The sequence below is a fragment of the Lacerta agilis genome, chromosome 15, assembly GCF_009819535.1.
Source record: "Lacerta agilis isolate rLacAgi1 chromosome 15, rLacAgi1.pri, whole genome shotgun sequence".
Classification (NCBI taxonomy): Eukaryota; Metazoa; Chordata; class Lepidosauria; order Squamata; family Lacertidae; genus Lacerta; species Lacerta agilis.
In genome coordinates this window covers 8,662,789-8,677,593 of record NC_046326.1, presented here as the reverse complement: position 1 = coordinate 8,677,593, position 14,805 = coordinate 8,662,789, and positions in this window count along the sequence as shown.

Below are 14,805 nucleotides of genomic sequence, written 5' to 3'. Positions count from 1 at the left end.
TGGCTTCTAGTCATGATGGCTATATTACCTCCAGTATCAGAGGCTTCCCATGGGGATCTGCAAGAACAGGATGCTGGACTAGATGGGTTCTTTGGCCTCATCCAGCATAACTTTTTATGTTATTTATCTTGAATTTATCCAAGGATGGACCCCTGACTTTCACTAGACTACTCAAGTTTTAGAGTAGTCTCATGGAAGTCACTTGACTTCAAAGGAAGTCAATTTGTGGAGGACAAGGTTCTCAATTGACTACTGGTCATGACAGCTATATAGTAGCTCCAGTATCAGAGGCACCATGCCTCTAAATCCAGTTGCTAGTTGCCACAAGCAAAGAATGCTGTTGTACTCTCTGGATCAAAGTTGGTGAATCAGTGTCCAGAGCTGCATGTCTTCTCTTCAGTGGTCCCCATGGCTTGACTGGTGATCTAAATTTGTCAGGGTCAGAGGGGATCATCAAGAGATGGGTTAAGTAGGTTCCTCTAACCCTGCTCCTATTCTCCTTACTGACTGGCCTCAACCTCCAGTCCTCCAATGGAGGAGCCTTCTTAATGCATCCTCTCCAAAGGCCCTACAATAGCATGTGAAACAGGTTAGGCTCAAAGATGCTCCACATCCTGCCCATGGGTTCCAAGGCCCTATGTGGCCAGTCACAAGAAGCACCTATGTGGCCAGTCACAAGAAGCACTCTCATGGGTGCCTAAAGGTGGTCACCTGAGCTCATCCCCACCACTTCAATTTCCTGCAACTTCCTGCCCAAATGTGACTGAATAATCTAATCATCATGCACCTGATATATTTGCATCCTCCCTCGGGAGTACAGTATAGAATACATGAAAAGAATGGTCTAAATATTCAATGTGCAACCAGCCTCCACTCATGCACCCATTAAGGAGTGTCTCCACCCCATCGTTCTGCCTGGACACTGAGGTCCAGTGCCGAGGGCCTTTTGGCAGTTCCCTCGCTGCGAGAAGCCAAGTTACAGGGAACCAGGCAGAGGGCCTTCTCGGTTAGTGGCACCCGCCCTGTGGAACGCCCTCCCACCAGATGTCAAAGAGAAAAACAACTACCAGACTTTTAGAAGACATCTGAAGGCAGCCCTGTTTAGGGAAGCTTTTAATGTTTAACAGATTATTGGATTTTAATATTCTGTTGGAAGCCACCCAGATGGGCTGGTATAAATAATACATTTATTATTATTATTATTATTATTATTATTATTATTATTATTATTATTATTATTATCAAAGTTTACCCAGGATGCATGGCAAGGTGAGGTTCAGGCTGGGCACAGGGGAAGGTAGAACAAGGTTCAGACTGAATGAAAGACTGGATACAAGGCAGGGTCCAGGCTGAACTCTGGGAAACACAGAGCTCTGAAATTGCTCAAACAAGGAACACACTGAAACTGAGTCATTTTATAGCAGTAGTACCAGGTTCAGTCTTACGTTAGCATCTCCCGTGCTGAAAGATGCTGCTCTGCTAAAGAGGTTCAGCCTTCTCTAGCAGTCTCCTAGTGCAATGGAGCAGGGGAGACTCAGGTCTTCCGGGAAAAAGTGCAGCCCTTGGAGGATAGCAGGTCCACATCCTTGGGGAGGAGTACTGCCACACTGGTTCATTGGGTAGCAGTGCCCCTGGAGCTGGCCTTGTATGTCATTCCCCTTCAAAATTGGAGACCTCCTCTCCTGATGGAGAGAAATCTGACTCCTGGTCCTTGTCAGGATCTTAATTCATCTTGTTGTCAGTCTGATAACCAGAGCTCTTTGATCAACAAAAACGGCCCCTTTTGTAAATTATAACAATATATTGTTTATCCTTTTATTGTTTTATATTTAAAATATATCCAATGAAACTGGTTGGACCTATACTACAGCCATGAGAATTACTTCTATGGTCTAAGTCCATTCAGACAATGCCATAGCAATGCAGGAATTTGTTTCTCCATTGCTGGAATATTAAGTATGTTATCACAGAATATCAATGCCAACTGCATTGTGATTCTTACTGATGTATACCTTATGCTGCATTTTTTTTAAAAAAAAAACAACAGCAGTATATTTCTTAATTTGATTTTTCCCTTTTTGCATTTTCCCCTCTCAAAACATTCTTTTTTAAACTTTACTGTTTTAATAAGTTTCTATCATTATTATTAATAGAGAAATCCAATACCACTCACATTAGAAGCTCTTCCTTCCTTCCTTCCTTCCTTCCTTCCTTCCTTCCTTCCTTCTTTTTTTCAGAAGAAGACGAAGAATAAAAGGATCGGCAACATCATTATTTATCACCATTGTTATTTAGACACAGACCTTTCAGGTCTAACTAAAGATGATAAGCATCTTCTTGTAGTTCATAACAGCAGTGCCCACTAGCCAGGAAGGCAGTGGCGCACACAGTGTCTCGTAATAGTATCACAAATATCGTAAATTACATTTTCATACTTGCAGGGAGCCAAGAGGGTTATACTTCATTAAATGTGAGAATCAAAGCTCATATTCAATCATTCTTCTGCCGCCACATTGTTAGGAGGTGTGCACAGAGATCACAGTGAAGAGTTTGTTGTTTTTGCATACCTCCATTAAGCCTTCACCTTTCATGCCACTCCCTGGAAAGACTAGTTATAAAGGATGAATTTTATTGAGGCCCCTGCTAACATGCCCATTGATTATTGTAAAAAAGAAGGTTACCTTCTGCTTCAGGGATAGCCAGTGTGGTTCCCTCAGGATATAGCTGGACTTCAACTCCCATCAGCCTTAACCAGCATGGCCAGTAACCAGAACTCGTGGAAGTTATGTTGTTGTTCAGTCATTCAGTCGTGTCCAACTCTTCGTGACCCCATGGACCAGAGCACGCCAGGCACCCCTATCCTCCACTGCCTCCCGCAGTTTGGCCAAACTCATGTTGGTAGCTTCGAGAACACTGTCCAACCATCTCATCCTCTGTTGTCCCCTTCTCCTTGTGCCCTCCATCTTTCCCAACATCAGGGTCTTTTCCAGGAGTCTTCTCTTCTTATGAGGTGGCCAAAGTACTGGAGCCTCAACATGGAAGTTATAGTCAGTGCTATTTTTCTAGAAGAAGAGGTCCTGGAACTCACCGCAAATTCTTCCCTTGTTCTCTTATGATGGCAATGGTGCCCACCTGAGAAGAGTTGGAACTGTGAGTTCTGGCTGGAAACCCCCCCCCCCCACACACACCCCAGTTATAGTTCAACAGCATCTAGAGGGCACCCCATTGGCTATCCCTGCTCTACTTCATTGGGCTTCCATTCAACCAGGCCTTGGGTAAGCCTGTTTTGATTGGAGTTCTTCAACTGTGATCTGTGAGTCACCGGTGGCCCAGAGGCGTCTCCATGCCTGTCAAAATACAGTTTAAAACCATATAACATACAGTAAAGGTAAAGGTATAGTACTGTGTTGTAAAAGGCAGGAAAAGCAGCCCTCCAAGACCCTCAGCAGTTTCCAAGTGCTCTAGGGCATGGGAGCTTGGGAGCCACTGGTTTAGATTGCTCAAGGTCCTGGATGATGGAGACCTTTTGTATGTTGCTTGTATTCTGCCTCTCTTTTATTATCTGATCCTGCTTGTGTGGTTTTAAATTGATGTTTGTATTTAATTGTGCTTTCATTAATTGTCTTGTAAGCCACCCTGGGATCCATCAGGATGAATGGATGGAAGGATGCTGAAGTACCACCAGGTGCCATGGTTTTAAAACGTAATACTTGTGCTGCAGAATGCCCAAGGCATCTCGCTTCCTGTGGCAAATGACAAAATGACACCTCCGCAATTCCACATACAGCTGAATCTTTCTTCAACACTGCTTACTTCAACCACACCTGAGGCCACCAGGCTAACTTAAGGGGTCCAGTGCAAACCACATGGAGCATACAGCTCTGTCATAAGGAGAGCCTGATGGGATAAGACCGTTGGCCCCTATGTTCTCACAGTAGCCTATCAGAGGCAAGCAGGACCTCTACTCCAACAGATGGAGAAGGCCAGGGAAATGAGAAACTGAAAGAAACAAAAATGGACAGATTCATCCATTCTTCTTCTCAAGCGCTTGCAATAATACCAGATTTTAAAAGAGCTGTTATAAGCTTGTACAATATTTACTGATGACGGCAAGAATCTCCCTCGTTAGGCTTTGAATGGGTGTAAATGTGCCAGATGCAGAAACTGGGCTTGAAAAGCTCAGAGATCTTGCTATTGTAGAGAAAATAACAAATCCTGATAAAAATCAGAGATGGGATAATGCACACGCCCCTATAAGGTTTGATGACAACCTTTCTGGAAGCGGGGCATGCTCATATACATGCTTATTGTGAACACAGACTTCTTCTTCCTATGCAATGAGCAGTATATTTGTCATGTCATTCTTTTGGGGTCTCCATATTGATCAGCTTCATACTGATAAGCTGTCGGTTTCCTTTTCTTTTAAAAACATGCCTGAGGTTTTTTTCTGTTGCATTCACGAGAAGGTTAACAATGCCAAGAAAACAAGTTTATTCCCTTTTTGCTATATGACTGTACATATTTTATGTGGATGTGTGAACCATCATCCATTAGTTGCTTCAGATGTCTTGTAAAGACGCAAGCCCAGGCTTTCCTTGATCTATAAGATTAGTTCTTGTATTACAGAAACAGATAAGAACAGGAAATCACAAATAGTACTTCATAATAACACTTCATTTATGTTTGTATATCTGTTTTTCTTACACAGTTTTCATAAAAACAGGGAATGTAGCCAGTGTATTTTTGGGGGGGTTGGGGCCATAGCTGTCAACTTTTCCCTTTTTTTAAGGGAAATTCCTTTATTCCGAATAGGATTCCTCACAAGAAAAGGGAAAAGTTGACAGCTATGGTTGGGGCAGAGGAATGCCACCTCTCAAAGCAGAATGGGCCATTGATGTCAGCTAACATTTAAAGGTGAACCTACCCAATTCACAATTTCCAAAACACCAGCCAACCTTCAATATTCAAGCTGCTCTGAATTTTCCGATACACTTCTCCAGTCAGGTAAAGTGTACAAAAATGCATATACTTATCAAAATAACTCACAAAAATGCATTATGTTAGGGGGAATTGGTATACGGAAATGTGTATATTAGGAGTAATGGGCACTATAATGTTAATGAATTTTCATGTGGGCTTCTGGTTGTTGTTGTTTTTTTTTTTTAAGAAGTTGAAACTGCTATGGAAAAGTGGATTATAAAAAACTGAAACTGAGAAACACACACTCACCAGAATGCTGGGGCAGAGTCTGTATATGCACAGCTCATAAGTCCTGTTGAATGCATGTGGGGTGCAAGTCCAGGGCCACCCCCTATGCAGGCATTCATATTGTGTGTTAACCTCACTCCTGAAGAGGGGAGAGTGGGGACAAGTATGCCAACTTTGCCCTCTATTCCATCCCGTCACCCTCCACAATTTGTACGTCACACAGAGGGCCTCCATGCATTGAAGGAGCTTCCCTGCTGCAGACAGTTGCATTTCCAACTTCTGGAGGGTGAAGTGAATTCACAATATGAATGCTTCAATACAGCTAATACGACGATACCTGCACTCACTTTCTGTTTTTATACGGTCCTGCTGAGACATCCATGGGACACTGGTCTTGTAAGTCACAGATGGGGAAATGTCTTCAGCATATTCCCTTCCAGGTATCCTCCTGAGGGCCAAATCCCATGGCGAGTGGCAAAGTTGGGTGGAGAAATTAATGTAAAATTCACTTGTCTACAGTAAGTTTGCTTGCACACAGACTTGTGCAAACTTGGAGCCAGCATGGTGTAGTGGTTAAGAGCGGTGGACTCGTAATCTGGTGAACCGGGTTCGCTTCCCCGCTCCTCCACATGCAGCTGCTGGGTGACCTTGGGCTAGTCACACTTCTCTGAAGTCTCTCAGCCCCACTCACCTCACAGAGTGTTAGTTGTGGGGGAGGAAGGGAAAGGAGATTGTTAGCCGCTTTGAGACTCCTTAAGGGGCGTGAAAGGCGGGATATCAAATCCATCCTCCTCCTCCTCCTCTTCTCCTCACACTCCTCTCTATCCCAGACAAGCAAGAGACACAGCAGCCAGCCAAAAAAAGTTAGGTGACAAGCAGGGCCTGTAATGAATGTGGCCTGCGGAGGGGCTGAGTACCCTGGGGGAGAGTCCTGAAGAGCAAATGTAGAGGTGTGGAGGGGCACATTGGCCCACGGGCCTGAGGTTCCACATCCCTGTTGTGAGTCATTCTCAAATGTCGAAGTTTCCTTAGGATTACTTTGGACTTGACACCCTTGGAGCTTTTGCTTCCCGTGAGATTGTATCTCTCACTGCCATCTGGAAATAATAGGGTGTGTGTTTTTTCAACTAGTGAACATATATCCCCTCCCCCCGCCGCCCCCGTCACCCTGCTTCGTAATGATACTTGAAATATTTCATCTCCTGCAGCTCTTAAAAATTAAGTTAAAGATGCCTTTAGGCCTAGATGTGCAGGATGGTTAAATATTTATAGACAAACCTGGAAGGCTTGCCGAAAGAGACCTTGTAGAGTGGATGGACACTGACTAAATAGACCTGACTACTGTTATGCATTACAGCTAAGATTTTGGAGCACACTTTCACTTCCCTTTAAAAAAGTCTCTGCACTTCTTCTGAGTTCCTGTCTTCTGAGTGAGTAGAACCTGCAGTCATCCATAAATGGATGGAAGGAAATTGCATAGGCTGAAAAGGGACTCCTCTCCCCAATTTGTATTCCAATTTGAATGTTTATTTCCATCGACAAATTCTCTCTTTTGCGACCATGAAAGCCTCTGTGGGATTTGACTATGAATCATTTGCTTAATTTGTATCCTGGGTAATGACTTGTTTTTGCCACGCGGTCCTTCTGTTTGTGAATTAGATTTTGGAATGCATGACTTTGCCATTTGCAATTCAGGATTTCAATATTTCAGTAACTACTTGCCTAGTAACATATACAACATGTCTGTGATACCCCAGTTATTTAAAAATTGAGGGGGGGAATGAATTATGAATTGTGCATTATAAATTCACAGAGTGATAAAATGAAATTTCCTCTGCAAGGCTTGATTGCAAACATTTACATTTAAACAGAACTTTGAAGCTGGATTTGCTTCTTTTAAGTTGTTAAAAGAAAGAATCTGTTTATTTAAAACACCCCCCCCCCCTCTGCTCTTCAGCTAAAAAGGTTCCTGGAGTGGCTCAAATAAGATAAATAACAAACATGATAATTCCTGCTCTCAGACTAACTAACTAAAATACATGATACAAAATGAAAAGGGGATGAGGAGGGAAGAGGAATACAAGCACTGAATTTTTAAAGTTATACAGTGATTCTTATAAAGACTAGCTAGAATGGAGGCAACTCAGGAAGAGGAAGAAACCAACAGACCTAGCCAGTTAGCAGACATGAAGAAGTGGTCCTGTTTCAATGTGTTGGGAAAGCTGCTGATAGATGACAGTTGCGTGAGGGGAGTCTGGTGTCTGATATGGCTATTGTAAACTCTAATGGTTCAGGTGTGATTTTGCTTAACTCAATATAATTACACTTGCAATTGAAATTATTCAACTCCCATTGCAAATCAGGTTTATTATCAAAATTACAGACTTTCTGCTCTTTGCAATGAGCAAATCAAGCAAAAGCAACTGAAATAGCTCAACACAACAGATGCTTCAAGTGGTTCCCCCAATTTCAGCCAAAATTGCAACTTACACTGGCTTCTCCTGTCTCACAAGCATCTTCAGTATGTGGTAAATGTAAAGGGACCCCTGACCATTAGGTCCCGTCGCAAACAACTCTGGGATTGCAGCGCTCATCTCGCTTTACTGGCTGAGGGAGCCGGCGTACAGCTTCTGGGTCATGTGGCCAGCATGACTAAGCCACTTCCTGGCGAACCAGAGCAGCGCACAGAAATGCTGTTTACCTTCCCGCTGGAGCAGTACCTATTTATCTACTTGCACTTGAGGTGCTTTTGAACTGCTAGGTTGCCAGGAGCTGGGACTGAGCAACGGGAGCCCATCCCCATCATGGGGATTTGAACCTCATGAGCAATGGCCTCCAGGTCAGTAATACTCTTGGGTGGGGCGGGGCGGGGCGGAGGGTTGAATAATTCAATTGCAACTGTATCTAACTTTGGTTTCCTTATAGCCAATCTCATCAAACATGATTGCACTGTTTATGTATTTTAGCTCTGAAAACAATTAAGTGGAACAATTAAGTGCAGTGGAATTTGCTACCAAGGAGTGTGGTGGAGTCTCCTTCTTTGGAGGTCTTTAAGCAGAGGCTTGACAGCCATCTGCCAGGAATGCTTTGATGGTGTTTCCTGCTTGGCAGGGGGTTGGACTGAATGGCCCTTGTGGTTTCTTCCAACTCTATGATTCTATGATTCTATGAAGTTTAATCCATCACTTGTGAGTTGTAACAACTCTCTCTCTCTCTCTCTCTCTCTCTCTCTCTCTCTCTCTCTCTCTCTCAACAATGTAAGATAGAATACAAATGACTTTTTTAAAAAAATAGTTTTTATTCTTCACCTTTTTGTTTATGTACAATCTCACTTGTTCAAGTAGTACTCATTGTCTCATAGCTGTACAGATAGTTGGTTTTCATAGAAATGTATCTTGTGTGAGGTCAGGAATGGACATATGAAGAGTCTGCTAGATCAGGCCAGTGACCCATCTTGCCTGGAATCTTGTTCTCTCAGTGGCTGATAAAATGCTTATGGGAAGTCTCTATCTCTATCATCTATCTTTCTATCTATCTATCTATCTATCTATCTATCTATCTATCTATCTATCTATCATCAATCAATAATCTATCTATATCATCTATCTATCATCTGTCTATCTATCTATCTATCTATCTATCTATCTATCTATCTATCTATCTATCTATCTATCTATATCATCTATCTATCTATCTATCTATCTATCTATCTATCTATCTATCTATATCTATCATCTATCTCTCATCTATCTTTCTATCATCTATCTGTTTCATTAAAATTATGCACCAAAACTGCCAGGAGGCGCTTGCAGATGGATCTCATACAACTGCATATGTGCAAGAATGGTTCAGATTTCTGAATGAATACATGGAAGCTGAAGAGGCATATCCATGGGATGTAAAACAATCAATTGGGTGGTTCATTGGATGGTATTAATATGGGGCTGGATAAATCCATGGCGGATAAGACTATCCATGGCTGATAGCTATGATGCCTAAGTAGCTGTCTCTCCACTCTTAAAGACAGCATAGATCTGAATACTAGTTTCTGGGCTTCACAATTGAGGAGAGCGCTATTGCTCACTGATCTTGCTTGTGGGGGCATCTGGTTGGCCACTGTGAGAACAGGATGCTGGACTAGATGATGTGCCACTAGTCCCATCCAGAAGGGCTCTTCTTTTGTTCCTCTGTATTTATCCTAAAGTTCATATACACAAATTACAGAGTCCAGAGCTCTCAAAAACAGATATGATTTCCCTCCTTCCAAACTATACTTTCCCCTTTGTGTGTGATTTCATATTATATATATATCCATCGTCCTTTTCATAATTTAGAAATCACTCAAGGCATAAATTGACATGACGTACCTTCAAAACCCAGCCAAGCTTTCTTTGATATTTTGTATTCAAAGCTATTCTGATCAGGTCAACACTCTTTCCATTTGGGGAGGGGGGGGGGAATGTAGAGAAGACAGGATAAATGAAAAGTAGAGTCCATTAAAAATCCAAACTTTGATTTTTGTTAATAAATCATTGGGAGTTGCGATGGGGGGGGAAGGGGGGGGAAGAAATCTAGGTAATGGGAAGCATCAAGTTTTGCTGACTTTAATCATAAAAGCTGCCACCCCAAAGAAATAAAACACATTCAGCATGCAAAGGGAATAAAAATATGAACTCATCTTGGCTAATGGCTCTGAAAAGTAATATAAAGATATGCATAGATTACTCGGAACCTTGAAAAAGAGAGCGATGCAACCAATTTACATAAAATGATACAAGTTATCTTAGGGGCAAGAGAAACATTTTGAAACTGGAGGCTCATTAAAGAGGGCTGTTAGCAATGGAGCCTTTGTCCTTGAATGTTTTCTTTGGAGTTCCATGAAATATGTACAATGGCTGCTTTGCAGTTTCGTTCTGCTGAGCTCAGTTTATCTCCGCTTTACAGAGTTGAAAGGCACACATGTGGCTTTTTTCGGGGTGACTCACGGAATTGTAGAGTCGGGAGGGACCCCTGAGGGTCATCAGTTCCAAACTCCTGCCATGCAGGAATCCTGCCCCCCTCAGCCATCCCAGGGTGGACTCGAACCACCAGCCTTCTGGTTCAAAGCCAGATGCTCAGAGTCTGTGGTCAGTTCCAGGAAAACCAAAAAGAAAAAGAAAAGAAATAAGGCTGAAGACAATGTTAGTTTTGAGGAAAAGTCATGCGATTCTCTTCAGCTCCCAAACACAAAAATATATGCAATTTGTTGTACTTTTATGCACTGGCGGAGGAACAGGGGTGTGAGGGGGAGTGCACTGCCCCCGGCGGCATGATCCTGGTGGGGTGCCATCGCGGCTGCCCCCCCCCACGCTGGACACTATGTCCCGCCAGGCAGCACATCACACCCCCAGGATGCATGCCACGCCCCTGGGGAGCCCGCCAGCAATGCCCCTGCTTGCTCTCTCCCCCCCCGCCAGAGCTTTAAGCTCTGCCACTGCTTTTATGATGCTATAAATAAAGGTATTATACATAGGAGTAGTGAAATCATGAAACAGAGGAGGGCTATTAGCTCCCCACAATAGTGGGAAGGAGCATAGCTCAGTGGGAGACTGGATGCTTTGCATGCAGAAGGTCCCAGGTTCAGTCCCCAGCATTGGAGATAATTTTGTGTGGAACCATGGACAGATACTGCTAGTAGGGATGAGTGAATCTGTCAATTTCATTTTCTCACTGTTTCTCGTTTTCCAAATCAATTCCTCTTAAAGGAGGGAGCGTGTTGCGATTGGATCTCAAAGCACCCTCCCCACCTCCCGGCGTGGGCAGGGCTATGCTCTGCTCCACTCTGGTTGGTCATTTCGCAGTCGCTTGGACCCTAGAGCCAATTGCTTGGTGAGTGTGAAACAATATGTAAGCCCTGCACGTTGGTTGCTAGTTCTCTTTGCCCCCGCCCACCCACCCTTTATTTAGGTCCATCTGGCCTTGCTATGGACTTCGTTGGCCGCTTGTTTTGTAATGGGGGCCTGGTAGGACTTTTTCCATCTGGCAAATTGACAGGGCCATTTGGTTTTTGCCTACCACCGTAGCATCCTATATAATAAACTCCAAGTGTCTCTGCATTCAGTCCCTGTGTCCGTGGGTTTGCACTACTGCGCATGTGCCCCACGGACAGCCGTTGGGACTTGGAACGCAGAGACACTTTGGGACATGCCGGCTGCGGAGGCTGCGCCAGTGCTGGGCACGGGAGAGAGCAGGAGACTGAGCAGCCACTGCGGCATCGCGCTGCCAGGGACTCGCAGCCACTGAGGAGCTCGCGGCTCCGGGGCTTGCGGGCGGTTCATGCCTTGCCGCCCTTTCTCCCGTTCCCGGGGGAGACGCAGCTTCCTTTTTTTTTTTTTAAACAAAAAATTATTGGTTTTCCACAACAAGCATAAACAAATACAACACATCATAAAAAAAACAACAAATACAACACAGAACAAAAACAAGAACAAAAGAAAGAAAATACATACCTACATACATACCTAACACCTACACCGGAACACACCAATACTTCATTAGTTTAATTGTAATCTTATTTCAGTCTAATTAGGGGGACTTCCCCCGTTCTCTCCTCTGCTTTCAATTCTAATTGACTTTAGTAACTGTCTATCTATCTTAACAATTCCCTCACTTAAATTCATAATTTCCATTTCTAAAATCTTATATCATTTAACATCAAAATAACAAAATTTTACTTCTTAATACAACACTTTTTACTTCATAATACAAAACTTAACTTCTTATAATCTTATCTATCTCTTATTCCATTAAAACTGCTGCTGATATTTCTAATTCATACCATATAAAATATTAAGCTATTCTTCATTAAAAATAAAAATCACATATCTCTTCTCTATTCCAAAACAACTTTTAGCACTCTGACATCGGGGTACCATGTTAGGCCATCCTAATTACACTTCTAAAATTTTTACCCTACCCCTCTTCTTACCATTTTTTCTCCCACTCCCGGAATCACCCACCAGGCTTCCCCCCAGTCCTTTCCATCACCATTGTCCAGAATGTCATCTTTTTCTTCATATCCGAAAGCCAAAGCCTTGTCCCAAAACATTTTTGCGGAACTCTTCAAAAGATATAATAATTCACCATCCAGCATCTCCATTTCAATCTTCAAATCAATTTTTTCTATATTCAACCTTGTGCCTCGGGGGAGACGCAGCTTCCATCCCCTGTTGCCACCGGCAAAAACGGCAATGCTTAGCCCCTCCCCCAGCACGAGAGGGAGTAACGTCGTCCGCTGGCCTGCAGCGAGAGGGAGGTGGTGGTGGGCGTGGCTGCGGAGAGGCCACACCTCTCCTCCGGGGATCCCCGCCCACTTTCTTTCCCCATCTTGAGGGCCTGTGAGGGGGCTTCGAGAACAGGGAAAATGGGGGTGAGGAGCGGGGTGGGGGGAGCCCTGTTCTAGCGCCCGTTAATTTAATGGGTTTAAACCACTAGTTTGTCATAACTTTGTAAGGTTTGGCAGTTAGGCATTGGATCAGCAGTGTGTGGGGAGGGGAGGTGCGGCCATCACCTGTTCCTCAAAGCTCAAGGGTATTCTGTTAAAGGAATCTAGGGGTTGGCCTGGGTCTTGTCTGAAACTCCCACGGAGAGGGCTAGGGCCATACCAGGACCCCAAGGTGACACCAGGGTTGAGTGCCAGTCAGGACCCTCTGGCGGTGCTCACTATGGCAGCGTTCACCCTTTATCGGCTTCCCTGTGAAAGCAGGTGGGAGTCTGATATAGTTTGGATGATGCCAATGCCTAATCCAATACCACTCACATTCTGTATTCAATAAAGTTGTGGCCTAAATTTTGCCCAGCAACTTACACTAAAATCTCGTGTTTCATTTTTTGCGGATGCTGGGGGGGGGGGGGGTCTCGAATCGCAAGTGTTACGTTCAGTTCTCCACATTTCCACACCTACTCATTTTTTTATAAATCCTCATGAAAATTCATAAACATACACATTTTTAAAGGCAAATTTTCCAAACATACATACTTTTGTAGAACCATTTCCTCTAATTTATCATGGGAGACTAGGGTGTGTGTGTGACTCTGTCGATTTCAGTTTCTATCGGTTTCTCACTTTTCCAATCTTAAGTTCCGTTATCCACATTTCCACATGTTATGAACCTTTTGAATTCTAGTGTACATTTCTTCAAATGTACACTTTTTTAAAAAAATCAATTTTCGCTAATAGTATGCACTTGTGTAGAATATTATTTATACTCCACCCATCTGGCTGGGTTTCCCCAGCCACTCTGGGCGGCTCCCAACAGAATGTTAAAAACACGATAAAATATCAAACATTAAAAACTTCCCTAAACAGGGCTGCCTTCAGATGTCTTCTAAGAGTCAGATAGTTGTTTATTTCTTTGACATCTGATGAGAGGGCATTCCACAGGGCAGGCACCACTACCAAGAAGGCCCTCTGCCTGGTTCCCAGTAACTTCGCTTTTCGTAGTGAGGGAACCACCAGAAGGCCCTCGGAGCTGGACCTCAGTGTCAGGGTTGAACGATGGGGTGGAGACGCTCCTTCAAGTATACTGGGCCAAGGCCATTTAGGGCTTTAAAGGTCAGCACCAACACTTTGAATTGTGCTCAGAAACATACTGGGAGCCAATGTAGGTCTTTCAGGACCGGTGTTATATGTATGCTATTTTCACTAATATATTCATTTTTATGCATACCTTACTCTAGTATATGTGTTTTTGTACACATTACTTGACTGGAGAACTGCATTGCAACATTTGGAAGAATTTTATAGGATGGCTGTGTTTCAGTTCACATGTTGTTTCCAAAAATGCAAATTAGGTACGTTCAAATTTCAGTGTGAACCGAATCAATTTCCCCTGCCCCCACTCCTAACTTCAAGTCAGTGTGGACAATACTGAGTTCAATGGACTAATTTCCTGACTCAATCTAAGGTAACTTCCTATTGTTCTATGGTTCTAGCTGGTTGGCCACTGTGGGAAGCAGGATATAGAGCTGTTCTTTTATTCCTAAATTCTGTACAACGAGAGCAGTCCCAGAAGGAGGAAGAAAGAGAGAGAGAGCCATGGCCACAACCACCTCTACTGAGAAGCCAGTCACCTCCTTCCACGTAATGTCACCTGGCAGAAACCATTACATCAGATTGCAATACGAAAGAGAAGATGCACAATTTTTATCCCTCTTCTCCTTGAACTTTTCCAGTCCACAAAAGAACATAATTATCCTTCAGATCTTTCTGTTCTCTGAATTTTGCCATGGAGTTCTCAGCTCTATAAATGCATATTTTAGGATAAATGTGTATTTAGATCTGCATAGTTTGAGAGAGAGAGAAAAAAAAACATTGTGGAATGTCCATTTTATGAATATTTTAGTTCTGTATTCATTTTAATCATTGATGTAATTCTGTTATCCTTTTTTGTACATCATCCCAGGCTCTTCTGGAGGAAGGGTGAGTCATAAGTACAGTTGATGCTGATGCTAATGCATATTAAGTAAGAAAATATGCCCAAAGTACATGTGGAAAATATGACGTTTTGTGTGGATTTCAGAAGAGGATATTAATGCTGAAATAACATGAGACAGACT